The sequence below is a fragment of the Xenopus tropicalis genome, chromosome 8, assembly GCF_000004195.4.
Source record: "Xenopus tropicalis strain Nigerian chromosome 8, UCB_Xtro_10.0, whole genome shotgun sequence".
Lineage (NCBI taxonomy): Eukaryota > Metazoa > Chordata > Amphibia > Anura > Pipidae > Xenopus > Xenopus tropicalis.
Window position 1 is genome coordinate 146,307,377 of NC_030684.2, and position 4,985 is coordinate 146,312,361.

Here is a 4,985-nt window from a genome sequence, read left to right on the forward strand (position 1 = left end):
ACCTACAGGGAAACAGGAGATAGGAGCCCGTGTGGGGCAGAACCGGGGATGGGCCGGCAGGACAATGGCAGGGTAGAATGGGCCACGTACCAGTACTTTGCTGACCCGGAGCACAGAGGACTGATACTCAGTGACTGCCTCTATGTTTTGGACAAGTCTCACCAACTCGGTGCCCAACTCACTCACGGCTTCTTCTAGGTCTGGGGGGACAGAGACATCAGCCTATCAGCAACCGGGGTCATTATCCCACCCTCAGCGCTCTCACCCTCAGCGCTCTCACCCTCAGCGCTCTCACCCTCAGCGCTCTCACCCTCAGCGCTCTCACACTCAGCGCTCTCACCCTCAGCGCTCTCACCCTCAGCGCTCTCACACTCAGCGCTCTCACCCTCAGCGCTCTCACCCTCAGCGCTCTCACCCTCAGCGCTCTCACACTCAGTGCTCTCATCCCCACGATCAGCGCTCTCACCCCCATGCTCAGAGCTCTCATCCCCACGCTCAGCACTCTCGCCCCCATCCTCAGAGCCCTCACACTCAGAGCCCTCACACTCAGAGCCCTCACACTCAGCGCTCTCACACTCAGTGCTCTCATCCCCACGATCAGCGCTCTCACCCCCATGCTCAGAGCTCTCATCCCCACGCTCAGCACTCTCGCCCCTATCCTCAGCGCTCTCACACTCAGCGCTCTCAAACTCAGTGCTCTCATCCCCACGATCAGCGCTCTCACCCCCATGCTCAGAGCTCTCATCCCCACGCTCAGCACTCTCGCCCCCATCCTCAGCGCTCTCACACTCAGCGCTCTCAAACTCAGTGCTCTCATCCCCACGATCAGCGCTCTCACCCCCATGCTCAGAGCTCTCATCCCCACGCTCAGCACTCTCGCCCCCATCCTCAGAGCCCTCACACTCAGCGCTCTCATCCCCACGCTCAGCACTCTCATCCCATGCTCAGAGCTCTCATCCCCACGCTCAGCACTCTCGCCCCCATTCTCAGAGCCCTCACCCCCATCCTCAGAGCCCTCACCCCCCATCCTAAGAGCCCTCACACTCAGCGCTCTCATCCCCACACTCAGCACTCTCATCCCCACGCTCAGCACTCTCATCCCCACGCTCAGCACTCTCATCCCCATGCTCAGCACTCTCGCCCCCATGCTCAGAGCTCTCGCCCCCATGCTCAGCACTCTCGTCCCCATGCTCAGAGCTCTCAGCCCCATGCTCAGCACTCTCGTACTCAAAGCCCTCACCCCCATCCTCAGAGCCCTCACCCCCATCCTCAGAGCCCTCACCCCCATCCTCAGAGCCCTCACCCCCATGCTCAGCACTCTCACCCCCATGCTCAGCACTCTCGTACTCAAAGCCCTCACCCCCATCCTCAGCGCTCTCACCCCCATCCTCAGAGCCCTCACCCCCATCCTCAGAGCCCTCACCCCCATCCTCAGAGCCCTCGGCCCCATCCTCAGAGCCCTCACCCCCATTCTCAGCGCTCTCACCCCCATCCTCAGAGCCCTCACCCCCATCCTCAGAGCCCTCACCCCCATCCTCAGAGCCCTCACACCCATCCTCAGCGCTCTCACCCCCATCCTCAGAGCCCTCACCCCCATTCTCAGCGTTCTCACCCCCATCCTCAGAGCCCTCCATTCTCAGCGCTCTCACCCCCATCCTGAGAGCCCTCACCCCCATCCTCAGAGCCCTCACCCCCATCCTCAGCGCTCTCACCCCCATCCTCAGAGCCCTCACCCCAATCCTCAGCGCTCTAACCCCCATCCCTCAGCGCTCTCACCCCCATCCTAAGCGCCCTCACCCCCATCCTCAGCGCCCTCACCCCCATCCTAAGCGCCCTCACCCCCATCCTCAGCGCCCTCACCCCCATTGGTAATTATGACACATATCATGGCAGGACCTATTTTGATGACCACTTGCCCCTCCAGGACTACCCCATCCCCTCTGCACCCTACAGACACCCCCATTGCTGCCCCCTCTGTGCCCCACAGGCACCCCCATTGCTGCCCCCTCTGCGCCCCACAGGCACCCCCATTGCTGCCCCCTCTGCGCCCCACAGGCACCCCCATTGCTGCCCCCTCTGCGCCCCACAGGCACCCCCATTGCTGCCCCCTCTGCGCCCCACAGGCACCCCCATTGCTGCCCCCTCTGCGCCCCACAGGCACCCCATTGCTGCCCCCTCTGCGCCCCACAGGCACCCCCATTGCTGCCCCCTCTGCGCCCCACAGGCACCCCCACTGCTGCCCCCTCTGCGCCCCACAGGCACCCCCACTGCTGCCCCCTCTGCGCCCCACAGGCACCCCCACTGCTGCCCCCTCTGCGCCCCACAGGCACCCCCACTGCTGCCCCCTCTGCGCCCCAAAGGCACCCCCACTGCTGCCCCCTCTGCGCCCCACAGGCACCCCCACTGCTGCCCCCTCTGCGCCCCACAGGCACCCCCACTGCTGCCCCCTCTGCGCCCCACAGGCACCCCCACTGCTGCCCCCTCTGCGCCCCACAGGCACCCCCACTGCTGCCCCCTCTGCGCCCAAAGGCACCCCACTGCTGCCCCCTCTGCGCCCCACAGACACCCCCACTGCTGCCCCCTCTGCGCCCCACAGGCACCCCCACTGCTGCCCCCTCTGCGCCCCACAGGCACCCCCATTGCTGCCCCCTCTGCGCCCCACAGACACCCCCATTGCTGCCCCCTCTGCGCCCCACAGACACCCCCATTGCTGCCCCCTCTGCGCCCCACAGACACCCCCACTGCTGCCCCCTCTGCGCCCCACAGGCACCCCCACTGCTGCCCCCTCTGCGCCCCACAGGCACCCCCACTGCTGCCCCCTCTGCGCCCCACAGGCACCCCCACTGCTGCCCCCTCTGCGCCCCACAGGCACCCCCACTGCTGCCCCCTCTGCACCCCACAGGCACCCCCACTGCTGCCCCCTCTGCGCCCCACAGGCACCCCCACTGCTGCCCCCTCTGCGCCCCACAGGCACCCCACTGCTGCCCCTCTGCCGCCCCACAGGCACCCCCACTGCTGCCCCCTCTGCGCCCCACAGGCACCCCCATTGCTGCCCCCTCTGCGCCCCACAGACACCCCCATTGCTGCCCCCTCTGCGCCCCACAGACACCCCCATTGCTGCCCCCTCTGCGCCCCACAGGAACCCCCATTGCTGCCCCCTCTGCGCCCCACAGACACCCCCACTGCTGCCCCCTCTGCGCCCCAAAGGCACCCCCACTGCTGCCCCCTCTGCGCCCCACAGGCACCCCCATTGCTGCCCCCTCTGCGCCCCACAGGCACCCCCACTGCTGCCCCCTCTGCGCCCCACAGGCACCCCCACTGCTGCCCCCTCTGCGCCCCACAGGACACCCCCACTGCTGCCCCCTCTGCGCCCCACAGGCACCCCCACTGCTGCCCCCTCTGCGCCCCACAGACACCCCCACTGCTGCCCCCTCTGCGCCCCACAGGCACCCCCACTGCTGCCCCCTCTGCGCCCCACAGGCACCCCACTGCTGCCCCCTCTGCGCCCCCACAGGCACCCCCACTGCTGCCCCCCTCTGCGCCCCACAGGCACCCCCATTGCTGCCCCCTCTGCGCCCCACAGACACCCCCATTGCTGCCCCCTCTGCGCCCCACAGACACCCCCATTGCTGCCCCCTCTGCGCCCCACAGGAACCCCCATTGCTGCCCCCTCTGCGCCCCACAGACACCCCCACTGCTGCCCCCTCTGTGCCCCAAAGGCACCCCCACTGCTGCCCCCTCTGCGCCCCACAGGCACCCCCATTGCTGCCCCCTCTGCGCCCCACAGGCACCCCCATCGCTGCCCCCTCTGCGCCCCACAGGCACCCCCATCGCTGCCCCCTCTGCGCCCCACAGGCACCCCCATCGCTGCCCCCTCTGCGCCCAACAGGCACCCCCACTGCTGCCCCCTCTGCGCCCCAAAGGCACCCCCACTGCTGCCCCCTCTGCGCCCCACAGACACCCCACTGCTGCCCCTCTGCCGCCCCACAGGCACCCCCACTGCTGCCCCCTCTGCGCCCCACAGACACCCCCACTGCTGCCCCCTCTGCGCCCCACAGACACCCCCACTGCTGCCCCCTCTGCGCCCCCACAGGCACCCCCACTGCTGCCCCCTCTGCGCCCCACAGGCACCCCCACTGCTGCCCCCTCTGCGCCCCACAGGCACCCCCACTGCTGCCCCCTCTGCGCCCCACAGACACCCCCACTGCTGCCCCCTCTGCGCCCCACAGACACCCCCATTGCTGCCCCCCTCTGCGCCCCACAGGCACCCCCATTGCTGCCCCCTCTGCGCCCCACAGGCACCCCCATTGCTGCCCCCTCTGCGCCCCACAGGCACCCCCACTGCTGCCCCTCTGCGCCCCACAGGCACCCCCACTGCTGCCCCCTCTGCGCCCCACAGGCACCCCCACTGCTGCCCCCTCTGCGCCCCACAGGCACCCCCACTGCTGCCCCCTCTGCGCCCCACAGGCACCCCCATTGCTGCCCCCTCTGCGCCCCACAGACACCCCCATTGCTGCCCCCTCTGCGCCCCACAGGCACCCCCACTGCTGCCCCCTCTGCGCCCCACAGGCACCCCCACTGCTGCCCCCTCTGCGCCCCACAGACACCCCCACTGCTGCCCCCTCTGCACCCCACAGGCACCCCCACTGCTGCCCCCTCTGCGCCCCACAGACACCCCCACTGCTGCCCCCTCTGCGCCCCACAGGCACCCCCACTGCTGCCCCCTCTGCGCCCCACAGGCACCCCCACTGCTGCCCGTTCTGCGCCCCCACAGGCACCCCCACTGCTGCCCCCTCTGCGCCCCACAGGCACCCCCATTGCTGCCCCCTCTGCGCCCCACAGACACCCCCATTGCTGCCCCCTCTGCGCCCCACAGACACCCCCATTGCTGCCCCCTCTGCGCCCCACAGGAACCCCCATTGCTGCCCCCTCTGCGCCCCACAGACACCCCCACTGCTGCCCCCTCTGTGCCCCAAAGGCACCCC